Source organism: Tripterygium wilfordii, chromosome 9 (assembly GCF_013401445.1).
Source record: "Tripterygium wilfordii isolate XIE 37 chromosome 9, ASM1340144v1, whole genome shotgun sequence".
In the NCBI taxonomy this organism is placed as follows: domain Eukaryota; kingdom Viridiplantae; phylum Streptophyta; class Magnoliopsida; order Celastrales; family Celastraceae; genus Tripterygium; species Tripterygium wilfordii.
In genome coordinates, this window is record NC_052240.1 from 8,181,117 (window position 1) to 8,198,225 (window position 17,109).

Sequence of the window (17,109 nt, forward strand, 5' to 3'; positions counted from 1 at the left end):
TTCTTTACCTATCGAAACGTTGTCCAAAAGCTAAACTAGCAAGTTAAGACTTTTAAGAACACTAAATAGAGTATAGCGGTCCAATTTGATGCCTTAGGAATACTCAATTCTATGCATGGACAAGTTTTTCACGTTTCGTGCAATTTTGAACTTAACTTGGTCTATTGGCATCTTTACCTAACGAAACGTCGTCCAAAAGCTAAACTAGCAAGTTAAGACTTCTAAAAACACTAAATAGAGTATAACGGTCTAATTTGAAGCCTTAGGACTGCTCAATTCTATGCATGGACAAGTTTTTCACGTTTCGTGCAATTTTGAACTTAACTTGGTCTATTGGCTTCTTTACCTAACGAAACGTCGTCCAAAAGCTAAACTAGCAAGTTAAGACTTCTAAGAACACTAAATAGAGTGTAACGGTCTAATTTGACGCCTTAGGACTGCTCAATTCTATACATGACAAATTTTTCACTTTCGTGCTATTTTGAACTTAACTATTGGCTTCTTTACCTAAAAAAACGTTGTCCAAAAGATAAACTAGCAAGTTAAGACTTCTAAGAAAAATAAATAGAGTATAACGGTCGAATTTGATGCCTTAGGAATGCTCAATTCTATGCATAGACAAGTTTCTCACGTTTCGTGCAATTTTGAACTTAACTTGGTCTATCGGCTTCTTTACCTAACGAAACGTTGTCCAAAAGCTAAACTAGCAAGTTAAAACATCTTAGAACACTAAATAGAATATAATGGACCAATTTGATGCCTTAGGAATGCTCAATTCTATGCATGGACAAGTTTTTCACGTTTCGTGCAATTTTGAACTTAACTTGGTCTATTGGCTTCTTTACCTAACGAAACATTGTCCAAAAGCTAAACTAGCAAGTTAAGACTTCTAAGAACACTAAATAGAGTATAACGGTCCAATTTGATGCCTTAAAAATGCTCAGTTCTATTCGTAGACAAGTTTTCCTCGTTTCGTGCTATTTTGAACTTAACCTGGTCTATTGGCTTCTTTACCTATCGAAACGTTGTCCAAAAGCTAAACTAGCAAGTTAAGACTTTTAAGAACACTAAATAGAGTATAGCGGTCCAATTTGATGCCTTAGGAATACTCAATTCTATGCATGGACAAGTTTTTCACGTTTCGTGCAATTTTGAACTTAACTTGGTCTATTGGCATCTTTACCTAACGAAACGTCGTCCAAAAGCTAAACTAGCAAGTTAAGACTTCTAAAAACACTAAATAGAGTATAACGGTCTAATTTGAAGCCTTAGGACTGCTCAATTCTATGCATGGACAAGTTTTTCACGTTTCGTGCAATTTTGAACTTAACTTGGTCTATTGGCTTCTTTACCTAACGAAACGTCGTCCAAAAGCTAAACTAGCAAGTTAAGACTTCTAAGAACACTAAATAGAGTGTAACGGTCTAATTTGACGCCTTAGGACTGCTCAATTCTATACATGACAAATTTTTCACTTTCGTGCTATTTTGAACTTAACTATTGGCTTCTTTACCTAAAAAAACGTTGTCCAAAAGATAAACTAGCAAGTTAAGACTTCTAAGAAAACTAAATAGAGTATAACGGTCGAATTTGATGCCTTAGGAATGCTCAATTCTATGCATAGACAAGTTTCTCACGTTTCGTGCAATTTTGAACTTAACTTGGTCTATCGGCTTCTTTACCTAACGAAACGTTGTCCAAAAGCTAAACTAGCAAGTTTAAACTTCGTAGAACACAAAATAGAGTATAACGGTCCAATTTGATGCCCTAAAAATGCTCAGTTCTATTCGTAGACAAGTTTTCCTCGTTTCGTGCTATTTTGAACTTAACCTGGTCTATTGGCTTCTTTACCTATCGAAACGTTGTCCAAAAGCTAAACTAGCAAGTTAATACTTCTAAGAACACTAAATAGAGTATAGCGGTCCAATTTGATGCCTTCGGAATGCTCAATTCTATGCATGGACAAGTTTTTCACGTTTCGTGCAATTTTTAACTTAACTTGGTCTATTGGCTTCTTTACCTAACGAAACGTCGTCCAAAAGCTAAACTAGCAAGTTAAGACTTCTAAGAACACTAAATAGTGTGTAACGGTCTAATTTGACGCCTTAGGACTGCTCAATTCTATACATGACAAATTTTTCACTTTCGTGCTATTTTGAACTTAACTATTGGCTTCTTTACCTAAAAAAACGTTGTCCAAAAGATAAACTAGCAAGTTAAGACTTCTAAGAAAACTAAATAGAGTATAACGGTCGAATTTGATGCCTTAGGAATGCTCAATTCTATGCATAGGCAAGTTTCTCACGTTTCGTGCAATTTTGAACTTAACTTGGTCTATCGGCTTCTTTACCTAACGAAACGTTGTCCAAAAGCTAAACTAGCAAGTTAAAACAACTTAGAACACTAAATAGAATATAATGGACCAATTTGATGCCTTAGGAATGCTCAATTCTATGCATGGACAAGTTTTTCACGTTTCGTGCAATTTTGAACTTAACTTGGTCTATTGGCTTCTTTACCTAACGAAACATTGTCCAAAAGCTAAACTAGCAAGTTAAGACTTCTAAGAACACTAAATAGAGTATAACGGTCCAATTTGATGCCTTAAAAATGCTCAGTTCTATTCGTAGACAAGTTTTCCTCGTTTCGTGCTATTTTGAACTTAACCTGGTCTATTGGCTTCTTTACCTATCGAAACGTTGTCCAAAAGCTAAACTAGCAAGTTAAGACTTTTAAGAACACTAAATAGAGTATAGCGGTCCAATTTGATGCCTTAGGAATACTCAATTCTATGCATGGACAAGTTTTTCACGTTTCGTGCAATTTTGAACTTAACTTGGTCTATTGGCATCTTTACCTAACGAAACGTCGTCCAAAAGCTAAACTAGCAAGTTAAGACTTCTAAGAACACTAAATAGAGTATAACGGTCTAATTTGAAGCCTTAGGACTGCTCAATTCTATACATGACAAATTTTTCACATTTCGTGCTATTTTGAACTTAACTATTGGCTTCTTTACCTAATAAAACGTTGTCCAAAAGCTAAACTAGCAAGTTAAGACTTCTAAGAAAACTAAATAGAGTATAACGGTCGAATTTGATGCCTTAGGAATGCTCAATTCTATGCATAGACAAGTTTCTCACGTTTCGTGCAATTTTGAACTTAACTTGGTCTATCGGCTTCTTTACCTAACGAAACGTTGTCCAAAAGCTAAACTAGCAAGTTAAAACTTCGTAGAACACTAAATAGAGTATAATGGACCAATTTGATGCCTTAGGAATGCTCAATTCTATGCATGGACAAGTTTTTCATGTTTCGTGCAATTTTGAACTTAACTTGGTCTATTGGCTTCTTTACCTAACGAAACATTGTCCAAAAGCTAAACTAGCAAGTTAAGACTACTAAGAACACTAAATAGAGTATAATGGTCCAATTTGATGCCTTAGGAATGCTCAATTCTATGCATAGACAAGTTTTTCACGTTTTGTCCAATTTTGCACTTAACTTGGTCTATGGGCTTCTTTACCTAACGAAACGTTGTCCAAAAGCTAAACTAGCAACTTAAAACTTCGTAGAACACTAAATAGAGTATAAAGGTCCATTTGATGACTTAGGAATGCTCAGTTCTATGCGTAGACAAGTTTTCCTCGTTTGGTGCAATTTTGAGCTTAACTTGGTCTATTGGCTTCTTGACCTAACGAAACATTATCCAAAAGCTAAACTAGCAAGTTAAGACTTCTAAGAACACTACATAGAGTATAGCAGTCCAATTTGCTGCCTTAGGAATGCTCAATTCTATGCATGGACAAGTTTGTCACGTTTCGTGCAATTTTAAACTTAACTTGGTCTATTCGCTTCTTTACCTAACGAAACGTTGTCCAAAAGCTAAAATAGCAAGTTAAGACTTCTAAGAACACTAAATATAGTATAACGGTCCAATTTGATGCCTTAGGAATGCTCAATTCTTTGCATGGACAAGTTTTTCACGTTTCGTGCAATTTTGAACTTAACTTGGTCTATCGGCTTCTTTATCTAACGAAACGTTGTCCAAAAGCTAATCTAGAAAGTTAATACTTCTAAGAACACTAAATAGAGTATAATGGTCCAATTTGATGCCTTAGGAGAGCTTAATTCTATGCATAGACAAGTTTTTCACGTTTCGTGCAATTTTGAACTTATCTTGGTCTATTGGCTTCTTTACCTAATGAAACGTTGTCCGAAAGCTAAACTAGCAAGTTAAGACTTCTAAGAACACTAAATAGAGTATAACGGTACAATTCGATGCCTTAGGAATACTCAATTCTATGCATAGACAAGTTTTTCACGTTTCGTGCAATTTTGAACTTAACTTGGTCTATGGGCTTCTTTACCTAACGAAACGTTGTCGAAAAGCAAAACTAGCAAATTAAAACTTCGTAGAACACTAAATAGAGTATAACGGTCCAATTTGATGCCTTAGGAATGCTCAGTTCTATGCGTAGACAAGTTTTCCTCGTTCCGTGCTATTTTGAACTTAACTTGGTGTATTGGCTTCTTTACCTAACGAAACATTGTCCAAAAGCTAAACTAGCAAGTTAAGACTTCTAAGAACACTAAATAGAGTATAGCGGTCGAATTTGATGCCTTAGGAATGCTCAATTCTATGCCTGGACAAGTTTTTCACGTTTCGTGCAATTTTCAACTCAACTGGGTCTAGTGGCTTCTTTACCTAACGAAACGTTGTCCAAAAGCAAAACTAGCAAGTTAAGACTTCTAAGAACACTAAATAGAGTATAACGGTCCAATTTGATGCCTTAGGAATGCTCAATTCTATCCATGGACAAGTTTTTCACGTTTCGTGCAATTTTGAACTTAAATTAGTCTATTGCCTTCTTTACCTAGCAAAACGTTGTCCAAAAGCTAAACTAGCAAGTTAAGACTTCCAAGAACACTAAATAGTGTATAACGGTCGAATTTGATGCCTTAGGAATGTTCAGTTCTATGCATAGACAAGTTTTTCACGTTTCGTGCAATTTTGAACTTAACTTGGTCTATGGGCTTGTTTACCTAACGAAACGTTGTCCAAAAGCTAAACTAGCAAGTTAAGACTTCTAAGGACACTAAATAGAGTATAACGGTCCAAGTTGATCCTTTAGGAATGCTTAATTCTATGCATAGACAAGTTTTTCACGTTTTGTCCAATTTTGAACTTAACTTGGTCTATGGGCTTCTTTACCTAACGAAACGTTGTCCAAAAGCTAAACTAGAAAGTTGAGACTTCTAAGAACACTAAATAGAGTATAACGGTCAAATTTGATGCCTCAGGAATGCTTAATTCTATGCATAGACAAGTTTTTCCCGTTTCATCCAATTTTGAACTTAACTTGGTCTATGGCCTTCTTTACCTAACGAAACGTTGTCCAAAAGCTAAACTAGCAAGTTGAGACTTCTAAGAACACTAAATAGTGTATAACGGTCCAATTTGATGCCTTAGGAATGCTTAATTCTATGCATAGACAAGTTTTTCCCGTTTCGTGCAATTTTGAACTTAACTTGGTCTATTGGCTTCTTTACCTAACAAAACGTTGTCCAAAAGCTAAACTAGCAAGTTAAGACTTCTAAGAACACTAAATAGAGTATAACGGTCGAATTTGATGCCTTAGGAATGCTCAATTCTATGCATAGATAAGTTTCTCACGTTTCGTGCAATTTTGAACTTAACTTAGTCTATCGGCTTCTTTACCTAACGAAACGTTGTCCAAAAGCTAAACTAGCAAGTTAAAACTTTGTAGAACACTAAATAGAGTATAACGGATCAATTTGATACCTTAGGAATGCTCAATTCTATGCATGGACAAGTTTTTCACGTTTCGTGCAATTTTGAACTTAACTTGGTCTATTGGCTTCTTTACCTAACGAAACATTGTCCAAAAGCTAAACTAGTAAGTTAAGACTTCTAAGAACACTAAATAGAGTATAACGGTCCAATTTGATGCCTTAGGAATGCTCAATTCTATGCATAGACAAGTTTTTCACGTTTTGTCCAATTTTGAACTTAACTTGGTCTATGGGCTTCTTTACCTAACGAAACGTTGTCCAAAAGCTAAACTAGCAAGTTAAAACTTTGTAGAACACTAAATAGAGTATAATGGATCAATTTGATACCTTAGGAATGCTCAATTCTATGCATGGACAAGTTTTTCACGTTTCGTGCAGTTTTGAACTTAACTTGGTCTATTGGCTTCTTTACCTAACGAAACATTGTCCAAAAGCTGAACTAGCAAGTTAAGACTTCTAAGAACACTAAATAGAGTATAGCAGTCAAATTTGATGCCTTAGGAATGGTCAATTCTATGCATGGACAAGTTTTTCACGTTTCGTGAAATTTTGAACTTAACTTGGTCTATGGGCTTCTTTACCTAACGAAACGTTGTCCAAAAGCTAAAATAGCAAGTTAAGACTTCTAAGAACACTAAATATAGTATAACGGTCCACTTTGATGCCTTAGGAATGCTCAATTCTATGCATGGACAAGTTTTTCACGTTTCGTACAATTTTGAACTTAACTTGGTCTATCGGCTTCTTTATCTAACGAAACGTTGTCCAAAAGCTAAACTAGCAAGTTAATACTTCTAAGAATACTAAATAGAGTATAACGGTCCAATTTGATGCCTTAGGAATGCGTAATTCTATGCATAGACAAGTTTTTCACGTTCCGTGCAATTTTGAACTTAACTTGGTCTATTGGCTTCTTTACCTAATGAAACGTTGTCCGAAAGCTAAACTAGCAAGTTAAGACTTCTAAGAACACTAAATAGAGTATAACAGTCCAACTCGATGCCATAGGAATGCTCAATTCTATGCATAGACAAGTTTTTCACGTTTCGTGCGATTTTGAACTTAACTTGGTCTATAAGCTTCTTTACCTAACAAAACGTTGTCCAAAAGCCAAACTAGCAAGTTAAAACTTCGTAGAACACTAAATAGAGTATAACGGTCCAATTTGATGCCTTAGGAATGCTCAGTTCTATGTGTAGACAAGTTTTCCTCGTTTCGTGCTATTTTGAACTTAACTTGGTGTATTGGATTCTTTACCTAACGAAACGTTGTCCAAAAGCTAAACTAGCAAGTTAAAACTTCGTAGAACACTAAATAGAGTATCACGGTCCAATTTGATGCCTTAGGAATGCTCAGTTCTATGCGTAGACAAGTTTTCCTCGTTTCGTGCTCTTTTGAACTTAACTTTGTGTATTGGCTTCTTTACCTAACGAAACGTTGTCCAAAAGATAAACTAGCAAGTTAAGACTTCTAAGAACACTAAATATAGTATAACGGTCCAATTTGATGCCTTAGGAATGCTCAATTCTATCCATGGACAAGTTTTTCACGTTTCGTGCAATTTTGAACTTAACTTGGTCTATGGGCTTCTTTACCTAACGAAACGTTGTCCAAAAGCTAAACTAGCAAGTTGAGACTTCTAAGAACACTAAATAGAGTAGAACGGTCTAATTTGATGCCTTAGGAATGCTTAATTCTATGCATAGACAAGTTTTTCCCGTTTCGTGCAATTTTGAACTTAACTTGGTCTATTGGCTTCTTTACCTAATGAAACGTTGTCCGAAAGCTAAACTAGCAAGTTAAGACTTCTAAGAACACTAAATAGAGTATAACGGTCCAATTCGATGCCTTAGGAATGCTCAATTCTATGCATAGATAAGTTTTTCACGTTTCATGCAATTTTGAACTTAGCTTGGTCTATGGGCTTCTTTACCTAACGAAACGTTGTCCAAAAGCTAAACTGGCAAGTTAAAACTTCGTAGAACACTAAATAGAGTATAACGTCCAATTTGATGCCTTAGGAATACTCAGTTCAACGCGTAGACAAGTTTTCCTCGTTTCGTGCTATTTTGAACTTAACTTGGTCTATTGGCTTCTTTACCTAACGAAACGTTGTCCAAAAGCTAAACTAGCAAGTTAAGACTTCTAAGAATACTAAATAGAGTATAGCGGTCCAATTTGATGCCTTAGGAATGCTCAATTCTATGCATGGACAAGTTTTTCATGTTTCGTGCAATTTTGAACTTAACTTTGTCTACTGGCTTCTTTACCTAACGAAACGTTGTCCAAAAGCTAAAATAGCAAGTTAAGACTTCTAAGAACACTAAATATAGTATAACGGTCCAATTTGATGCCTTAGAAATGCTCAATTCTATGCATGGGCAACTTTTTCACGTTTCGTGCAATTTTGAACTTAACTTGGTCTATCGGCTTCTTTACCTAACGAAACGTTGTCCAAATGCTAAACTAGCAAGTTAAAACTTCGTAGAACACTAAATAGAGTATAACGGACCAATTTGATGCCTTAATAATGCTCAATTCTATGCATGGACAAGTTTTTCACGTTTCGTGCAATTTTGAACTTAACTTGGTCTATTGGCTTCTTTACCTAACGAAACATTCTCCAAAAGCTAAACTAGCAATTGAAGACTTCTAAGAACACTAAATAGAGTATAACGGTCCAATTTGATGCCTTAGGAATGCTCAATTCTATGCATAGACAAGTTTTTCACGTTTTGTCCAATTTTGAACTTAACTTGGTCTACGGGCTTCTTTACCTAACGAAACGTTGTCCAAAACCTAAACTAGCAACTTAAAACTTCGTAGAACACTAAATAGAGTGTAACGGTCCAATTTGATGCCTTAGGAATGCTCAGTTATATGCGTAGACAAGTTTTCCTCGTTTGGTGCAATTTTGAGCTTAACTTGGTCTGTTGGCTTCTTGACCTAACGAAACATTGTCCAAAAGCTAAACTAGCAAGTTAAGACTTCTAAGAACACTAAATAGAGTATAGCAGTCCAATTTGATGCCTTAGGAATGCTCAATTCTATGCATGGACAAGTTTTTCACGTTTCATGCAATTTTGAACTTAACTTGGTCTATTGGCTTCTTTACCTAACGAAACGTTGTCCAAAAGCTAAAATAGCAAGTTAAGACTTCTAAGAACACAAAATATAGTATAACGGTCCAATTTGATGCCTTAGGAATGCTCAATTCTATGCATGGACAAGTTTTCCACGTTTCGTGCAATTTTGAACTTAACTTGGTCTATTAGCTTATTTACCTAATGAAACGTTTTCCAAAAGCTAAAATAGCAAGTTAAGACTTCTAAGAACACAAAATATAGTATAACGGTCCAATTTGATGCCTTAGGAATGCTCAATTCTATGCATGGACAAGTTTTCCACGTTTCGTGCAATTTTGAACTTAACTTGGTCTATTAGCTTATTTACCTAATGAAACGTTTTTCAAAAGCTAAACTAGCAAGTTAAGACTTCTAAGAACACCCAAATAGAGTATAACGGTCCAATTCGATGCCTTAGGAATGCTCAATTCTATGCATAGACAAGTTTTTCACGATTCGTGTAATTTTGAACTTAACTTGGTCTATGGGCTTCTTTACCTAGCGAAACGTTGTCCAAAATCTAAACTAGCAAGTTAAAACTTCGTAGAACACTAAATAGAGTATAAAAGTCTAAGTTGATGCCTTAGGAATGCTCAGTTCTATGGGTGGACAAGTTTTCCTCGTTTCGTGCTATTTTGAACTTAACTTGGTTTATTGGCTTCTTTCCCTAACGCAACGTTGTCCAAAAGCTAAACTAGCAAGTTAAGACTTCTTAGAACACTTAATAGAGTATAGCGGTCCAATTTGATGCCTCAGGAATGTTCAATTCTATACCTGGACAACTTTTTCACGTTTCGTGCAATTTTCAACTCAACTGGGTCTAATGGCTTCTTTACCTAACGAAACGTTGTCCAAAAGCTAAACTAGCAAGTTAAGACTTCTAAGAACATTTAATAGAGTATAGCGGTCCAATTTGATGCCTTAGGATTGCTCAATTCTATGCCTAGACAAGTTTTTCACGTTTCGTGCAATTTTCAACTCAACTGGGTCTAGTGGCATCTTTACCTAACGAAACGTTGTCGAAAAGCTAAACTGGTAAGTTAAGACTTCTAAGAACACTAAATAGAGTATAACGGTCGAATTTGATGATTTAGGAATGCTCAATTCTATGCATAGACAAGTTTTTCACGTTTCGTGCAATTTTGAACTTAACTTGGTCTATCGGCTTCTTTACCTAACGAAACGTTGTCCAAAAGCTAAACTAGCAAGTTAAGACTTCTAAGGACACTAAATAGAGTATAACTGTCCAATTTGATGCCTTAGGAATCCTTAATTCTATGCATAGACAAGTTTTTCGCGTTTTGTCCAACTTTGAACTTAACTTGGTCTATGGGCTTCTTTACCTAACGAAACGTTGTCCAAAAGCTAAATTAGCAAGTTGAGACTTCTAAGAACACTAAATAGAGTATAAAGGTCCAATTTGATGCCTTAGGAATGCTCAATTCTATGCATGGACAAGTTTTCCACGTTTCGTGCAATTTTGAACTTAACTTGGTCTATTGGCTTATTTACCTAATGAAACGTTTTCCAAAAGCTAAACTAGCAAGTTAAGACTTCTAAGAACACCCAAATAGAGTATAACGGTCCAATTCGATGCCTTAGGAATGCTCAATTCTATGCATAGACAAGTTTTTCACGATTCGTGTAATTTTGAACTTAACTTGGTCTATGGGCTTCTTTACCTAGCGAAACGTTGTCCAAAATCTAAACTAGCAAGCTAAAACTTCGTAGAACACTAAATAGAGTATAAAAGTCCAAGTTGATGCCTTAGGAATGCTCAGTTCTATGCGTAGACAAGTTTTCCTCGTTTCGTGCTATTTTGAACTTAACTTGGTTTATTGGCTTCTTTACCTAACGAAACGTTGTCCAAAAGCTAAACTAGCAAGTTAAGACTTCTTAGAACACTTAATAGAGTATAGCGGTCCAATTTTATGCCTTAGGAATGCTCAATTCTATACCTGGACAACTTTTTAACGTTTCGTGCAATTTTCAACTCAACTGGGTCTAGTGGCTTCTTTTCCTAATGAAACGTTGTCCAAAAGCTAAACTAGCAAGTTAAGACTTCTAAGAACACTTAATAGAGTATAGCTGTCCAATTTGATGCCTTAGGATTGCTCAATTCTATGCCTGAACAAGTTTTTCACGTTTCGTGCAATTTTCAACTCAACTGGTTCTAGTGGCTTCTTTACCTAACGAAACGTTGTCCAAAAGCTAAACTGGTAAGTTAAGACTTCTAAGAACACTAAATAGAGTATAGCGGTCCAATTTGATGCCTGAGGATTGCTCAATTCTATGCCTGAACAAGTTTTTCACGTTTCGTGCAATTTTGAACTTAACTTGGTCTATCGGCTTCTTTACCTAACGAAACGTTGTCCAAAAGCTAAACTAGCAAGTTAAGACTTCTAAGGACACTAAATAGAGTATAACTGTCCAATTTGATGCCTTAAGAATCCTTAATTCTATGCATAGACAAGTTTTTCGCGTTTTGTCCAACTTTGAACTTAACTTGGTCTATGGGCTTCTTTACCTAACGAAACGTTGTCCAAAAGCTAAACTAGCAAGTTGAGACTTCTAAGAACACTAAATAGAGTATAAAGGTCCAATTTGATGCCTTAGGAATGCTCAGTTCTATGCGTAGACAAGTTTTCCTCGTTTGGTGCAATTTTGAACTTAACTTGGTCTATTGGCTTCTTTAACTAATGAAACGTTGTCCGAAAGCTAAACTAGCCAGTTAAAACTTTGTAGAACACTAAATAGAGTATCACGGTCCAATTTGATGCCTTAGAAATGCTCAGTTCTATGCGTAGACAAGTTTTCCTCGTTTCGTGCTCTTTTGAACCTAACTTGGTGTATTGGCTTCTTTACCTAACGAAACGTTGTCCAAAAGCTAAACTAGCAAGTTAAAACTTCGTAGAACACTAAATAGAGTATCACGGTCCAATTTGAAGCCTTAGGAATGCTCAGCTCTATGCGTATACAAGTTTTCCTCGTTTCATGCTCTTTTGAAACTAAACTTGGTGTATTGGCTTCTTTACCTATCGAAACGTTGTCCAAAAGCTAAACTAGCAAGTTAAAACTTCGTAGAACACTAAATAGAGTATCACGGTCCAATTTGATGCCTTAGGAATGCTCAGTTCTATGTGTAGACAAGTTTTCCTCGTTTCGTGCTCTTTTGAACTTAACTTGGTGTATTGGCTTCTATACCTAACGAAACGTTGTCCAAAAGCTAAACTAGCAAGTTAATACTTCTAAGAACACCAAATAGAGTATAACGGTTCAATTTGATGCCTTAGGAATACTTAATTCTATGCATAGACAAGTTTTTCACGTTTCGTGCAATTTTGAACTTAACTTGGTCTATTGGCTTCTTTACCTAATGAAACGTTGTCCGAAAGCTAAACTAGCAAGTTAAGAATTCTAAGAACACTAAATAGAGTATAACGGTCCAATTCGATGCCTTAGGAATGCTCAATTCTATGCATAGACAAGTTTTTCACGTTTCGTGCAATTTTGAACTTAACTTGGTCTATGGGCTTCTTTACCTAACGAAACGTTGTCCAAAAGCTAAACTAGCAAGTTAAAACTTCGTAGAACACTAAATAGAGTATCAATGTCCAATTTGATGCCTTAGGAATGCTCAGTTCTATGCGTAGACAAGTTTTCCTCGTTTCGTGCTCTTTTGAACTTAACTTGGTGTATTGGCTTCTTTACCTAACGAAACGTTGTCCAAAAGCTAAACTAGCAAGTTAAGACTTCTAAGAACACTTAATAGAGTATAGCGGTGGAATTTGATGTTTTAGGAATGCTCAATTCTATGCCTGGACAAATTTTTCACGTTTCGTGCAATTTTCAAATCAACTGGGTCTAGTGGCTTCTTTACCTAACGAAACGTAGTCCAAAAGCTAAACTAGCAAGTTAAGACTTCTAAGAACACTAAATAGAGTATAACGGTCGAATTTGATGCCTTAGAAATGTTCAATTCTATGCATAGACAAGTTTTTCACGTTTCGTGCAATTTTGAACTTAACTTGGTCTATGGGCTTGTTTACTTAACGAAACGTTATCCAAAAGCTAAACTAGCAAGTTAAGACTTCTAAGGACACTAAATATAGTATAACCGTCCAAGTTGATGCCTTAGGAATGCTTAATTCTATGCATAGACAAGTTTTTCATGTTTTGTCCAATTTTGAACTTAACTTGGTCTATGGGCTTCTTTACCTAACGAAACATTGTCCAAAAGCTAAACTAGCAAGTTGAGACTTCTAAGAACACTAAATAGAGTATAACGGTCCAATTTGATTCCTTAGGAATGCTTAATTCTATGCATAGACAAGTTTTTCCCGTTTCGTGCAATTTTGAACTTAACTTGGTCTATTGGCTTCTTTACCTAATGAAACGTTGTCTGAAAGCTAAAATGGCAAGTTAAGACTTCTAAGAACACTAAATAGAGTATAACGGTCCAATTCGATGCCTTAGCAATGCTCAATTCTATGCATGGACAAGTTTTTCACGTTTCGTGCAATTTTGAACTTAACTTGGTCTACTGGCTTCTTTACCTAACGAAACGTTGTCCAAAAGCTAAAATAGCAAGTTAAGACTTCGAAGAACACTAAATATAGTATAACGGTCCAATTTGATGCCTTAGGAATGCTCAATTCTATGCATGGACAAATTTTTCACGTTTCGTGCAATTTTGAACTTAACTTGGTCTATCGGCTTCTTTACCAAACGAAACGTTGTCCAAAAGCTAAACTAGCAAGTTAAAACTTCGTAGAACACTAAATAGAGTATAACGGACCAATTTGATGCCTTAGGAATGCTCAATTCTTTGCATGGACAAGTTTTTCACGTTTCGTGCAATTTTGAACTTAACTTGGTCTATTGGCTTCTTTACCTAACGAAACATTGTCCAAAAGCTAAACTAGCAAGTTAAGACTTCTAAGAACACTAAATAGAGTATAACGGTCCAATTTGATGCCTTAGGAATGCTTAATTCTATGCATGGACAAGTTTTTCACGTTTTGTCCGATTTTGAACTTAACTTGGTCTATGGGCTTCTTTACCTAACGAAACGTTGTCCAAAAGCTAAAGTAGCAACTTAAAACTTCGTAGAACACTAAATAGAGTATAACGGTCCAATTTGATGCCTTAAGAATGCTCAGTTCTATGTGTAGACAAGTTTTCCTCGTTTGGTGCAATTTTGAGCTTAACTTGGTCTATTGGCTTCTTGACCTAACGAAACATTGTCCAAAAGCTAAACTAGCAAGTTAAGACTTCTAAAAACACTAAATAGAGTCTAGTAGTCCAATTTGATGCCTTAGGAATGCTCAATTCTATGCATGGACAAGTTTTTCACGTTTCAAGCAATTTTGAACTTAACTTGGTCTATTGGCTTCTTTACCTAACGAAACGTTGTCCAAAAGCTAAAATAGAAAGTTAAGACTTCTAAGAACACTAAATATAGTATAACGGTCCAATTTCATGGCTTGGAATGCTCAATTCTATGCATGGAAAAGTTTTTCACGTTTCGTGCAATTTTGAACTTAACTTGGTCTATAGGCTTCTTTACCTAACGAAACGTTGTCCAACAGCTAAATAGCAAGTTAAGACTTCTAAGAACACTAAATAGAGTATAACGGTCCAATTTGATGCCTTAGGAATGCTTAATTCTATACATAGACAAGTTTTTCACCTTTCGTGCAATTTTGAACTTAACTTGGTCTATTGGCTTCTTTACCTAATGAAACGTTTTCCGAAAGCTAAACTAGCAAGTTAAGACTTCTAAGAACACTAAATAGAGTATAACGGTCCAATTCGATGCCTTAGGAATGCTCAATTCTATGCATAGACAAGTTTTTCACGTTTCGTGCAATTTTGAACTTAACTTGGTCTATGGGCTTCTTTACCTAATGAAACGTTGTCTAAAAGCTAAAATGGCAAGTTAAGACTTCTAAGAACACTAAATAGAGTATAACGGTCCAATTCGATGCCTTAGGAATGCTCAATTCTATGCATGGAAAAGTTTTTCACGTTTCGTGCAATTTTGAACTTAACTTGGTCTATCGGCTTCTTTACCTAACGAAACGTTGTCCAAAAGCTAAAATAGCAAGTTAAGACTTCGAAGAACACTAAATATAGTATAACGGTCCAATTTGATGCCTTAGGAATGCTCAATTCTATGCATGGACAAGTTTTTCACGTTTCGTGCAATTTTGAACTTAACTTGGTCTATCGGCTTCTTTACCTAACGAAACGTTGTCCAAAAGCTAAACTAGCAAGTTAAAACTTCGTAGAACACTAAATCGAGTATAACGGACCAATTTGATGCCTTAGGAATGCTCAATTCTTTGCATGGACAAGTTTTTCACGTTTCGTGCAATTTTGAACTTAACTTGGTCTATTGGCTTCTTTACCTAACGAAACATTGTCCAAAAGCTAAACTAGCAAGTTAAGACTTCTAAGAACACTAAATAGAGTATAACGGTCCAATTTGATGCCTTAGGAATGCTCAATTCTTTGCATGGAAAAGTTTTTCACGTTTCGTGCAATTTTGAACTTAACTTGGTCTATCGGCTTCTTTACCTAACGAAACGTTGTCCAACAGCTAAATAGCAAGTTAAGACTTCTAAGAACACTAAATAGAGTATAACGGTCCAATTTTATGCCTTAGGAATGCTCAATTCTATGCATGGACAAGTTTTTCACGTTTTGTCCGATTTTGAATTTAACTTGGTCTATGGGCTTCTTTACCTAACGAAACGTTGTCCAAAAGCTAAAGTAGCAACTTAAAACTTCGTAGAACACTAAATAGAGTATAACGGTCCAATTTGATGCCTTAGGAATGCTCAATTCTATGCATGGACAAGTTTTTCACGTTTTGTCCGATTTTGAACTTAACTTGGTCTATCGGCTTCTTTACCTAACGAAACGTTGTCCAAAAGCTAAACTAGCAAGTTAAAACTTCGTAGAACACTAAATCGAGTATAACGGACCAATTTGATGCCTTAGGAATGCTCAATTCTTTGCATGGACAAGTTTTTCACGTTTCGTGCAATTTTGAACTTAACTTGGTCTATTGGCTTCTTTACCTAACGAAACATTGTCCAAAAGCTAAACTAGCAAGTTAAGACTTCTAAGAACACTAAATAGAGTATAACGGTCCAATTTGATGCCTTAGGAATGCTCAATTCTTTGCATGGAAAAGTTTTTCACGTTTCGTGCAATTTTGAACTTAACTTGGTCTATCGGCTTCTTTACCTAACGAAACGTTGTCCAACAGCTAAATAGCAAGTTAAGACTTCTAAGAACACTAAATAGAGTATAACGGTCCAATTTTATGCCTTAGGAATGCTCAATTCTATGCATGGACAAGTTTTTCACGTTTCGTGCAATTTTGAACTTAACTTGGTTTATTGGCTTCTTTACCTAACGAAACATTGTCCAAAAGCTAAACTAGCAAGTTAAGACTTCTAAGAACACTAAATAGAGTATAACGGTCCAATTTGATGCCTTAGGAATGCTCAATTCTATGCATGGACAAGTTTTTCACGTTTTGTCCGATTTTGAACTTAACTTGGTCTATGGGCTTCTTTACCTAACGAAACGTTGTCCAAAAGCTAAACTAGCAACTTAAAACTTCGTAGAACACTAAATAGAGTATAACGGTCCAATTTGATGCCTTAGGAATGCTCAGTTCTATGTGTAGACAAGTTTTCCTCGTTTGGTGCAATTTTGAGCTTAACTTGGTCTATTGGCTTCTTGACCTAACGAAACATTGTCCAAAAGCTAAACTAGCAAGTTAAGACTTCTAAGAACACTAAATAGAGTATAGCAGTCCAATTTGATGGCTTAGGAATGCTCAATTCTATGCATGGAAAAGTTTTTCACGTTTCGTGCAATTTTGAACTTAACTTGGTCTATCGGCTTCTTTACCTAACGAAACGTTGTCCAAAAGCTAAAATAGCAAGTTAAGACTTCGAAGAACACTAAATATAGTATAACGGTCCAATTTGATGCCTTAGGAATGCTCAATTCTATGCATGGACAAGTTTTTCACGTTTCGTGCAATTTTGAACTTAACTTGGTCTATCGGCTTCTTTACCTAACGAAACGTTGTCCAAAAGCTAAACTAGCAAGTTAAAACTTCGTAGAACACTAAATCGAGTAT